This window comes from Erinaceus europaeus, unplaced genomic scaffold (assembly GCF_950295315.1).
Source record: "Erinaceus europaeus unplaced genomic scaffold, mEriEur2.1 scaffold_1295, whole genome shotgun sequence".
Classification (NCBI taxonomy): Eukaryota; Metazoa; Chordata; class Mammalia; order Eulipotyphla; family Erinaceidae; genus Erinaceus; species Erinaceus europaeus.
This window is the reverse complement of record NW_026647719.1, coordinates 317-13,684: the sequence shown is the minus strand read 5'-3', so window position 1 is coordinate 13,684 and position 13,368 is coordinate 317. Positions and strand designations below refer to the sequence as shown.

At 40.3% G+C, this 13,368-nt stretch overlaps 2 pseudogenes; both read left to right on the top strand.

Annotated features, from left to right (window-relative positions):
- Positions 1-9,155: 9,155 nt before the first annotated feature.
- LOC132536429 (neuropilin and tolloid-like protein 1) lies at positions 9,156-10,429 on the top strand (annotated as a pseudogene).
- A 181-nt stretch (positions 10,430-10,610) lies between these two features.
- Positions 10,611-12,949, top strand: LOC103120482 (neuropilin and tolloid-like protein 1; annotated as a pseudogene).
- The last annotated feature ends 419 nt before the right edge of the window (positions 12,950-13,368 follow it).

Sequence of the window (13,368 nt, the reverse complement as noted above, 5' to 3'; positions counted from 1 at the left end):
TTCATTAAAAGAACCCTGCAAGCACAGGGCCATTCCATGGTTAGCTAGTGAAACAAGTAACTTGCTATTCACTTCTTTATCCCCAAGCTTCTCCTTATGCTAGTTTCCTCTCCACACCATCACCTTTCTATAGAACTTACTTACTAGGTGGCTGAGATCTCTTGACATTTTTTATGAGCATTTAGAAACTTTCTCGTCTCTTTTCTCCATAATCCCTGTGTCTTTTATTACTATTTTTACTGCTTTACTGCATTATCTAGATAAGCTATTTACTCTATTTTCTAGAAGAGCTGAGGAAAGCTATAATAGCTAGAACTTAAGTTGAACTCAGGCATGTTTGTGAACAGGAGAATCAAGCTCAGTGAAACATAAGCACATATTTCCCAGTCCCCAAGCCTGGGAGATCCTGTTCCCTTTTATTTTCCCTTCCCTTTGGTCAAGATGAGCTGCAGTTTTTTACATATGTTTGACTTTTTGATACTTTAGTATACATTGAACCAACAGGCTGGGACTTTCTCTGGGGTGGCAGGATAAAGGATCCTGTCTTGTCTCAAGTTTTCAAAACCAGGTGTGGTGATTTAGATTCAGTGGCCAAAAGACCCATTCCTCAGATCCATTCAGTCACTGAAAACTCAGTCCCTTTTGCCCCAATCTCCAAAGGGAGGTAGAGTCATCCTACTTTGCCACCCAAAGAAGACTGGTCCTGAAAAAAGAGTTCAACTTAGAATGTTCCCAACTATGACCATGAACTATGAACTCAGATCAACAGGGACTCAGAGGTTACACAGGCTCCTGTGCCAAATATGAACATACATGGGCCCTGGGTCAGGTGGATGAGATAAACAGTTAATTTTATCCATGGATTTTTCTTCAAGTTTTGAAGATGCTCTCTGCCCTAATCCAACTTTCTAGCCCTATTCTTTACTGTGACACCACCTTCCTAGACAATACATTTCTCCACCTTCACATAAGCTAACAAATTCATGCAAAAACTATGAAAGTAATGGGCCCCTGGAACATACCTAAAATAGACATCCTAGATTCTTTCCATCCTAAGATCCCTATTCTCATCTTCTCTATTCCTACGTTTTGATTCCTGTTTATTTTTTTAAATATTTACTTTATTTATTCCCTTTTGTTGCCCTTGTTGTTTTATTGTTGTAGTTATTGTTGTTGTTGTTGTTGGATAGGACAGAGAGAAATGGAGAGAGGATGGGAAGACAGACAGGAGGAGAGAAAGATAGACACCTGCAGACCTGCTTCACCGCCTGTGAAGTGACTCCCCCTGCAGGTGGGGAGCCGGGGTTCGAACCGGGATCCTTATGCTGGTCCTTGTGCTTTGCGCCACCTGCGCTTAACCCGCTGCGCTACAGCCCGACTCCCGATTCCTATTTATTGAACACTTTGTCCTGCTTTATATATCTTAGCCACCAAGTTGCAGATGGTACTATGATTCCATCCTGACTTCCCTGGGCAGACAACCTCACCAATATGACCTCACCTCTCCAGAGCCCTTTCCCCACTAGAGAAAGATGGAAACAGGCTGGGGGTATATATCGGCCTGCCAATTTCCATGTCCAGTAGAGAAGCAATTACAGAAGCCAGAACTCCCACCTTATGAACCCCACAGGAATTTTGGTCCATACTCCCAGAGGGGGAGAAGTGATTAGGGAAGATGACCAGGGTATTTGAAATACAACTCCATCAGGACCCCAAGAGAGAAGTGGGAAAAGGAAGTAGTAATAAGGATAGGTATGACTTAGAATGAAAGAGAAGAAAGGGTCTCTCTGTCTCTCTCCTTCTCTATCCCCCTCCTCTCTCAATTTCTGACTGTCTCTATCCAATAAATAAAGACAATAAAAAAAAGAAATGAAGGATCATATGGGAAAAAAGGGAAAGTATATATAAATATAGACAGATAGTTATAGAAATGACAGTTAACCCATATAAACCCTTGGGAGAACTACTGCAGTTTCCAGTAGAGGTGGGGGTGGTGCAGAATTATACACCTGTTATCTTATAGTTTCATAAATCAATATTAAGTCACTAATAATTTTTTTAAAAAAAAAGGAAACTCTGTACCTTTACAGAGTCTTCCCATCTTAGATATTTGTGGAGTATCAGATAAAGTCCATCTCACAACTAGGGTCTGTAATTTTTATACCTCCAACTCTTAGAAGCTGTACAATGAAAAGCCATAGAATGAATGTAGCAATTAAATGATGATTCTGCTGATCTGAAAAGAACTCTCTTTAGTAACTGGAGACTGGGGCATGACCTTTACCAAAATTTAATTAATTGGGTAATTAGAAGATAAAATATGAAGCTAGGTATCTCCCTTTTTCTTTTCAGGTCATCTTTTTGACAAACAGTGGCTCCGAAGCCAATGATTTAGCCATGCTGATGGCCAGAGCACACTCAAATAACACAGACATCATTTCCTTTAGGTAACTATACCTTGTAATACTCAGCTTTAATAACATTGGCTCACCCCAATACTAATTTACAGCTTTAAAATAGTGCAAGGGCAGAAAGAGACATTTTTCTGATTTCAGGTTGTAGGGCAAAATCAATCAGATGAATATTAGGATGAGGTGACTCCGTTTATTGTCCTGATCCAAGGTAAGGGTCCCCAACTGTGACAACAAACAACTTAGAGATGTTGTTAGGTCCTAGATCTCTCTATGGAATTAGAATAAAATCATATAACAACTGTTAAACTTTGAAGAGATAGTATTGAGCTTGTCATATGGCAAGTGATGAGTGACTGGCTCTGTTCCCAAAGAAGTTCATGGTCTAGGGCCTGACAGTAATATACATATTACCATGTGCAAGGACCTGGGTTCAAGCCCTGAGTCCTCATCTGCAGGAAGGAAACTTCACAAGTAGTGAAGGAATGCTGCAGGTCTCTCTATATCTCTCTCCCTGTCTATCCTCCTGCTCTCTTAACTTCTCTCTGTCCTATTAAATATAAATAAATAAAAATTTTAAAAGAAGCTCATGATTCTATCATATGACACTGAGCCTATTTAAATCTTTGCTTATGATAGAGTCAGTATTTATAATACCACCAACAGATTTTCACCTTTTATTTTCTGTATAGTCTCTGTATATTTCTGCTTTTTAGACAGCTTTTGAGAATAATTATTAACTATTCAATATAAGCTATTGATTACTAGATTAACACTAAAGATAATAGAAAACAGGGATAGATGGAGTAGTGGTTATACAAAGAGACTTCCACACCTGAGGCTCCAAAGTCCTAGGTTCAATCCCCCATACCACTAAAAGGCAGAGCTGATTGGTGCTCTGGTAAAAAAAAAAAAAATGCATACATACATACATAATAAACTAGTACTTTGCCTTATAGTTATTCCCATGGGCAATTATATATATAGCAGAAACAAACTATTATAATAAAGTTTATGTAAAAGACAGGAGTGACATAATAAAAGTTGGTGAAATTAATAAGTAGCCTTAATTTTTCCCTGTCCATAATTTCTGTCTAAATTCAAAAGATGTTATTGTCAAAAGGTTTGGCTACCACTGCAAGTTAAAACACTGCACATTTCACATGAATTTTAACTATAGTTATTTAAGGAATAAAGGAATGCTTGATGTTGAAGAAATGTGACAATAAAGAATTGCAATTTTTGTTTTACCTAATTCAACATCCCATAATACGTATGCCCAGGGAATTGTTGATCAGTTCAAAGCAGTTGTGGTGTTTCTGGGGTTCAATATGTGTTTATGTCTCTTCTTTCATCACCATTCTCTTGAACATTCTTAGAGCCACATTTAATGATGGTTTTGATGGAAAAAAGAAAAAAAAAAATATATATATACACACACACACTCACCAGGTAGGGGACACATTCCTTACCATGTGCACAACCCAGTGCAAACCCTGGAGTGCCAAGGTCCTGGAGAAATCTCTGGTATTGTGCTATCTCCCTGTATTTGCATGAAAAAGTTAGCCTAACCCAGAAGTGATGAAACGGTGAAACATACATGCTTGAGGCCCAATCCTCAAAAAAAAAAAAAAAAAGGAGAAGAAGAAGAAAGAAAGAAAGAAAAAGAAAAAGAAGAAGGAGGAGGAGGAGAAGGAAAGGTGATTTTTGACTTAAAGAATTCCCAAGACTCATTTAAGGACTGGGTAGCTAACCAGTGCATCTATGTTACCATGCATAAGAAGCCTGGTACAAGTCCTTGGTCCCTACCTGTGGGGAAAATGGGGAACTTGACAAGCATTGGAGCAGTGTTGCAATAGTCTCTCACCTTGTTTTAAAAAATGGCCACTAAGAACATTGAAGTCATGTAGGCACTGAACCCCAGTGATAATTCTAGTGGCAAAAAAAAAAGTAATGGAAGGAGGGAAGGAAGAAAAGAATGAAGGCTATATTTCTTATATGCTGAAAAAAAATTGCTTACAAGGCACAAGTCCCCAAAGATGAAAAACATCTGTATCACAACACAAACATTTGGTTTCTCAAGGTAACTACTTTGAAACTAATACTCAAGAAATAAGTAAGGAAGTGAAAGACATCTACTGGATTATTTCACTCATAAGTAGAATATGGAGAATTGAATCACATAAACTTGAAAAAAGAAGAAAAAGACATACATAGTCAACTCACATCCATTGGAGAGGTGTGGGAGCACAGGTCTTTGGTGGTAGGTGTGGTGTGGAATTATACCCCTATTACGTTGTAAATTATACCCCTAGTATCTTGTAAATCACTAATAAAAATATATGTTGAAAAAAAGAAGTAAGATAAAATATTTAAAAAAGAAAACTAATACTCAATGAAAAAACAATTTCTGAAATGTTGTTAAGAGATGAGTTTCCTTATTTTAGAGCAATGTGTTCAGACTCTTGATCACAGTTCTTGGTCAGATTGGTCTTCAAAATTTGGTTCATGATTTCAAATCTATGATGCCCACAGAAAAGATACTAACATTAACCAAAGGAGAGCTTAGAAGATTTCTAAGAAATCACTTAAATAGCATATTAGTTATTTCCTCTCTATATCCTTCAGAGTTTTTCTCTGTTGTCCTGTTTAGAGTTCCAGATTAGTGATCAACGAAAAGTGAATTTAACCACACACTTATGTTTTGTTTTGTTTTTTTTCCCTGCAAGGGGAGCCTACCATGGATGCAGCCCCTACACACTTGGCTTGACAAATGTGGGGCCTTTCAAGATGGAACTGCCCGGTGGGTCTGGCTGTCAAGCAGTGAGTTTTGAATTTATTTTTGTCTTTTGCTTCAAAAGACTGCTGGGTAAATGGAATAATTAGTTAGGATTTCCATGTATTAAGATTTGAAATTAATGCAAGGCCTGTCATTAATCAAGAGCTTAATAGCACTTAAGCAGGTTAAAGACCATTCAGGGAAAAAAATGCTTCTTAGAAAGGCCTGCAGAGTATGAGTAACAATTAATGATGAGGATTTTCCATTTGTTTTGTATTTAAATAAAAAACACAGAAATTACAAGGAAACACAAGAAATTAGTTCTCAGAGCCTTGAATGCTTGAAATTGTTATACAGTCATCTTTATACTCACCTTCTGTTCCCTCTTGTTGTGCTCACCTTTTCAGCATCAAAATCAGATACCTAATTATCCTCATTCTTCCAGGTGCCCTTATCCATCAAATCTCTGAGCAAGTTGTTTCCAGGCTAGCATCAAAATAGATTTTCTTTGTAGAGGGCCCACATAACTGATTTCTAAGAAAAAAAAAATACTTTCTCAAAGCAGAAGATGAGGTTTTACTTCTAAGTGAGCGGAGGTGAAAGGGGGGATTTCCATAACAAATCAAGCTGACTCTTTGTCTTAATCATGACCATGCATTTCCCAAATGGGCTATCTTATGTTCATGTTTTGTCAAGCTCCTCCTTTTGTCATTTGCAGACAATGTGCCCAGATGTTTTCCGTGGCCCTTGGGGAGGAAGTCACTGCAGAGATTCTCCCGTGCAAACCACCAGGAAATGTCACTGTGAACCAGGTCCAATTGGGAAGGGAGGGAAGGTGCATGGTAGAAGGGGTGGAGGGTGAACTAGGAACTTGGAGAAAAGGGGAACCACCAGTGAGGGAACAGATTGAAGAAGGTGGAAAGGAGGAGAAACAGAAAACAAAACTAGATCTAGTCTTTCATTAAATCTACATCTTCATGCCCATTACTGCTGTGCCATCAGCATGTGTACATGGTGATTAGAGAAAGTACTTCACTCTTGAAGCACTAAACTAAAATAGACCTGGCACTTAAGTAAAGGTACTTTGCTGACTATAATTTCATGATCCACCTTTAAAAAGAAATAACAAACAAACAAGGTTGACAAGGTTGATAGGATTATTTACCAACTCCCCCAGGATCTCAGAATGTCAACCCAAAAGAGAACATCTGTCAAAATATAAGGCCATTTCTGAAAGCTGCTGATATCTCTTGCAAAAGTTTCAAAGGTCTACTCACAAGGAAAGTTTCTCAGTCCCATTTTCATTTAGGACTCTTCCCTCCTCCCCCTCCTATTCTGAGCATCAGGGGGAGGAGGTATGGAGAGGGTGTCTGTTCTTTGCTAATCAGCAAACCCCATCTCATACCTCTTCTCATCATCATTCAGGATCTTGTGAATAGTTGCTCCAGTTCAAATATCTTTTATGGAATAGTATGAGTCACTGGGTTTAAAGGAAGAATGCTAATGGAAGTCATAAAAATTACTTTTAAAGGAAGAAAATTCAAAGTCATCTTAAAATTCAAATAAGATAATGGCAAGATGGAGGTAGCAGAATGAAAAAAATGGGCAGTGGAACAAAATGTTATGGTCACACACACACAAATGTAATAATAATAATAATAAAAGACCAACTGAAACTAAAATTCCAACTTCCCTTTTAAGGATGAAGAAACCCAAATCCACTCCTAGGAGGCAGGGAAACTAGGACTTGACCGCAAGTTTTCTGATTCCAAAATAGTGCCCCCAACCACTTTGTGTACAAATATATCATAAAAGACAAAATCAGCCTTAACAAGACTTCATATTCTATTAGCCATGGTAAGAAGCCATTTTTCTGAAAAGAAGTTAAGCAATGGCACACCCAGTACAGCATATGTATTGTGCACAAGGACCTGGGTTCAAACCCCTGGTCCCTGTCTGTAGGGGATGGGCACTTCATGAGCAGTGAAGCAATACTGTAGGTGTCTCTCTCCCTCTCTGTCTCCCCCTCCCTCTCAATTTCTCTCTGTCTCTTTCAGAAGAATAAAAAAGGGGGGGTGAAGAGGAGAAGGACAAAAAGGTCACCAGGAGCATTGGATTTGTTATGCAGGCACTCAGCCACATCAATAATCTTGGTGGAAAATAAATAATTAAATATGGGACATGGCCATGGAGTAGCAGTAACTGAAAGATTGGATCCTCAAACAACTAAATAAAGCTGCAAAATAATAAATAAACACATAAATAAATAAATAAATAAAAACCTGAAATCCCACAATGTTTCTAAGAAATCACTAGCCTCAGTTGGGTGCAAGCATGCATGGTAATGGACACAGGACAAACTTTCAAGACAAAAACAGCTTGAATTGAGAGTCAGCAGCCTGTATTTGGCAGCCAGTGCCATAATTAAGTGATACAGACACACAGTAGAACATATATAGGCCCAAGAAGGTAAGAAAAATGCTGGTCAGAAACTAAAACTGTGCAGCCTGCCCAGACTATGGCAGAAGACTGCTAAAGGCGAGAGTACAGTCTGAAACAAGGCAGTAAGAATTTTTCTGCCTAATCCTACCCAAGGTTATACAAAAGACGCTACCCTTCCCCCACTGTAGAATATAAACAACATAGCCACAGTGCCATCTATTGGCTGACTAGCAGAAACCACACTTAGCCAAAACTGAAAAAATTCAGCTGGTCAAACTCACAAAGATTTGGAAAAAATATGAGCTTAAATTCAGAAAACTTATTATGAAATCAATTCAAGACTTTATCCATAAAATACAGACACAAATTCAGGATCTCAGAAATCATTTCACTGAAGAGCGACAAGACACAAAGAAAATTTCAAACAGAGCTATAGCATATGAAGGACATTTGAGCTGGAGTTGAGGCTTATATAAGAAGGCCTTAGGGTAGTAGCAACAAATTCTAGAGAGGTTGTGGGGTTGCACTGCTGGTGGGAATGTAAATTGGTCCAACCTCTATGGAGAGCAGTCTGGAGAACTCTCAGAAGGCTAGAAATAGACCTACCTTATGAAGCTGCAATTCATCTCCTGGGGATATATCCTATGGAACCCAACACATCCATCCAAAAAGATTTGTGTATACCTATGTTTACAGTAGTACAATTTGTAATAGTCAAAACCTGGAAGCAACCCAGGTGTCCAACAACAGATGAATGGCTGAGCAAGTTGCAGTATATATACACAATAGAATACTACTCAGCTGTTAAAAACTTCACCGTTTTCAGCCTATCTTGGATGAAGCTTGATGAAATCATGTTAAGTGAAATAAGTCAGAAACAGAAGGTTGAATATGGGATGATCTCACTCTCAGGCAGAAGTTGAAAAACAAGAACAGAAGAGAAAACACAAGTAGAACTTGAACTGGAGTTGCTGTACTGCACCAAAGTAAAAGACTTTGGAATGGGGGGGGGGAGTACAGATCCAAAAAGGATGACAGAGGACCTAGTGGGGGTTGTATTGTTATGTGGAAAACTGAGAAATGTTATGCATGTACAAACTACTGTATTTACTGCCAAATGTAAAACACTAATCCCCCAATAAAGAAAATGTTTAAAAAGGCCTTAAGAAATAGAACAAATCAGCTTAAGGAGAGAATATCAGGGGTTAGGAGACAAATCTACCACACTGTTGCAAAGTTGTTGTACATGAAAAATGAAGCAATTAAATGGATAAATAGTACAATAGCAGATTCCATCAGAAAAAAAATTGAATGTGGAAGTTATTGAAATATATGAAGATGAAGAGGAGAAATGAGCAGAGAACATATTCAAAGAAATTATAGCAGAAAATTGATCACACCTAGGAGATTTTCAAAGTACAATCAGGAAGATGAACAAACACCCAAGTTTCTGAATCCAAATGGCACACACCAAGAAACACCATAGTAATACTATCCAAAATCAAGCACTAGGAAAAAATATTGCAGACTGCTGGGGAGAGAATGAGTCTGACATACAGAGGCAGAGGCATCAGGCTTTCATCATATTTCTCACCACAGACCATAAAGACAATAAGAGAGTTGAATGACATATTCAAAGTATTAAAAGATAAAAATTACCATCCATGAATACTCCATGCTGCCAATTTACCCTTCAAGTGTGAATGAGAAACAAAATCTTCTCAGGCATACAGAAACTGAATGCATTCACCACCACCAATCCTGCCTTGTAAGAATTACTGAAAGTAGTACTACATGAAGAGAAGCAAAGCAACTATAGCTCTAAATGAGATGGTCAGTGGTATCAATAGAACAAAACCAGTAACACAAACAACTGCAAATGAAGAAAAGAAATACATAGGAAAAGGGAGGGCAAAAAGGACAGAGAAATATGACCAATGGTGGTAAACCAAGCCCACCATCAAAGACCTAGATATTAGACCAGAAACTCTAGAATTCCAATCTCTATCTCACCTTGGATGGATGCTGAAGAAGAAAAAAATGTGTGGGATGAGATAGGAAGAAAGAGGGCTAACCTCTTTCTGAATGACCCTGGATCTTGAGGCAGGGTCTCAAAAGGAGAACACAGAGTAAAACCTGGACTGGGCAGTGGAGTACTGCACCAAAGCAAGGGACTCCTACAAAGGGTAACAAGAGGAGTATTTGGGGGGACAGTTGGGGTTCTTGGTTGGGAGAGAAAGTATTTTATAGACATCCATTCACAGAGCTGGGAAATTGTGCCCATGTGTTATAAACCATTAACCACCTCCCCCCAATAAAATTAAAAAAAAAAAAAAAAAAGATCAAGCTAGGATTTAAAATCCATTCTCAGAGAAAACAAATTGAGGTGCGCCAGCCGGGGCCCCTGCCCAGGGGAACTGGCTGCCGCGGGGGGCGCAACCAGCCCGCCCCTGCGGACCCCATTCATGGGGTGCGGGGCGGCTTGAATAACGCACAGACATGATCCATGGACGCGGTCTGGTGCACGTTGTAGCAAGTTTAATCATCCTCCATTTGTCTGGGACAACCAAGAAAAGAGCAGAAAAGCAAATCACCTCAGAAACACAGAAATCAGTGCAGTGTGGAACTTGGACAAAACATGCAGAGGGAGATATCTTCACCTTTCCAAACTACCCCAGCAAGTACCCCCCAGACAGAATGCATTTACATCATATAAGCTGCTCCAAGACAGTACATTGAACTTTACTTTGATGAAAAGTACTCTATTAGGGAGTCGGGCTGTAGCGCAGCGGGTTAAGCGCAGGTGGCGCAAAGCACAAGGACCGGCATAAGGATCCCGGTTCAAACCCCGGCTCCCCACCTGCAGGGGAGTCGCTTCACAGGCGGTGAAGCAGGTCTGCAGGTGTCTATCTTTCTCTCCTCCTCTCTGTCTTCCCCTCCTCTCTCCATTTCTCTCTGTCCTATCCAACAACGACAACAACAATAATAACTACAACAATAAAAAAACAACAAGGGCAACAAAAGGGAATAAATAAATAAAATAAATAAAAATAATAAAAATAAAGAAAAGTACTCTATTGAATCTTCTTGGGAGTATAAGTTTGATCACATTGAAGTTCGAGATGGACCTTTTGGATTTTCTCCAATAATTGGGCGTTTCTGTAGACAGCAACATCCACCTGTAATCAAATCCAGTGGAAGGTTTCTGTGGATTAAATTCTTTACGGATAGAGAGCCGAAATCTATCGGATTTTCAGCTGGATACAATTTCACTCCTGACCCTGATTTTAAGGACCTTGGAGTTTTGAAACCACTACCAGCCTGTGAGTTTGAGACAGGCGGCCCCAAAGGCATCATGGAGTCCGTGCAGATCATGAATGAAGGCAAAGCTTCTGCCAGCGAGGCTGTGGACTACAAGTGGTATATCCGGGCACCACCACGATCCAAGATCTACCTGGGGTTCCTGGACTACGAGATGCAGAACTCCAACGAGTACAAGAGGAACTTCGTGGCTGTGTACGACAGCAGCAGCTTGGTGGCCGACCTGAAGGCCGAGTTCTGCAGCACGGTGGCCAACGATATCATGCTTCACACCGGGCTGGGCGTCATCTGCATGTGGGCCGACGAGGGCAGCCGCAGCAGCCGCTTCCAGATGCTGTTCACCTCCTTCCAAGAGCCTCCATGTGAAGGCAATACATTCTTCTGCCACAGTAACATGTGTATCAACAACACACTCGTGTTTAATGGGCTGCAGAACTGTGTCTACCCTTGGGACGAGAGTCACTGTAAAGAGAAGCGGAAAGCCAGCCTGCTGGATCAGTTGACCAACACCAGTGGGACGGTCATTGGCGTGACTTCCTGCATTGTCATCATCCTGATCATCATCTCTGTCATCGTGCAGATCAAACAGCCCCGTAAGAAGTAGGTGCAGAGGAAGGCAGACTTTGATCAGACGGTGTTCCAGGAGGTGTTCGAGCCTCCACATTATGAACTATGTACTCTCCGAGGCACGGGAGCCTCAGCGGAGTTTGCCGACATGGCAGACGACTTAGACGGCTACCATAAACTACGGAGGTCATCTTCCAAATGCATTCATGACCATCACTGTGGATCCCAGCTGTCCAGCAGGAAAGGCAGCCGCAGTAACCGCAGCACAAGAGATGCATCTGTCTTGACGGAGATGCCCCCCTCCCCAGCCAGGGAAGCCCCTCATCCCTCCCATGAACAGAAGGAACATCCTCCTCATGAAACACAACTACTCCCAAGATGCTGCAGAGGTGTGTGACATCGAGGAGACCGAGGAGGTTCCCAAGACCAGTCACCGGCTGTCCCAGAACGACAAAGCCATCCTGCTGTCAGTATCCCTAGATTTTTTGATGACAACAATCCCATGAGGATCGAGATGCTTCCAGAATATGCCATCTTGTCTTCATGTTTCAGTCTATCTTTATTTTACATGAACCATTTCCACTGTCGCATCTCATCTTCATTCCTCTCTTCTGTTATTTATGTTTTCTATTTTTTATTTTTTAGATGTTTATTTATTAGATAGAGACAGCTAGAGGGGATAGTGAGTAATAAGAGAGAGAGAGAGAGACCTGCAGCACTGCTTCTTTCTTGCAAAACTTTCCCCCTGCAGGTGGGGATTGGAGGCTTAAACCTGAGTTCTTGCACATTGTATCATGTGCCTTCAACTGGCCTCTATTTTTGTTTTCTTTTGTAGTGCTAGTCATACTTTTCTTATGTTCCATCTTTAGACCACTGTGAGTATGGATTCAGTGAGGCCACTTATTATTTAAATGCTTATACCATTTGGCTCTATAAAATATGACTTTGATTTCTATCACAGGTTTGTATTGCTAATTTCTTTATATCTCTTAGTGAATTTGGTTCAGTGTTGCTTGGATAGATTTTATTTTTATTAGTGATTTAATAATGATCAGCAAGACTGTGATATGAGGGGTGTAAGGATCCTGGTTTGAGCCTCCGGCTCCCTGCTGGGCTAGTGCTGCTGGAGAGAGAGACTCTGGAACATGTGGCTGAGCGGGAACACAATGCAATTTTTTATTGATCAGAGAAAAATGCCTTTATACCTTCTGAAGCAGAAGTGGCAGGTTGGAAGAGGAAATAGGTAAGAGAGTGGGTGAAAAGAAGAAAAAGAGCGTGAAGATAGCAAGCTTCCACCTAACCAGTAGGGATTAAACCAACACCCTGCAGGCAGGACGGGTCTCAGGCAAAACCATGATTATGGCTGAGCTGGGAAGCAGTATTGCTTTATTGACAAGTGGGGATGCACTTCAACAATCTAATCTCTTCTAATCACAACACAATTCTGTCCTGCATCTCTCCTGAGGCGGAAGAGTCAGGTCCGAAAAGGATGTATGTAGGATAGGGGGTGGGGAGAAAGACAAAGCCCAGTGAGGATTAAACCAATGTCCCGGAGGCAGGGGGTGCTTAGTTAACAGTGGTTATGCAAATAGAACACAGTGCCAAGCAGGGGAGATTAAACCAATGAAACAGAAGGGGTCTTAGAAGCAGAATTTATAAGCATACCAACACCTGAGGTTCAAGGGAGTATGTGGAATCATCTAACATAGGTCACAGGGATTAAACTGAAAGCTGATTTTGATTATTTTATTTACTTTTCATCTATGATCTTGGTTGTTTCATGCACAATATATTTTGTGCATGTATGTAATGTTATCTTGATCTTCCAAAAAAATAAATAAAAATAAA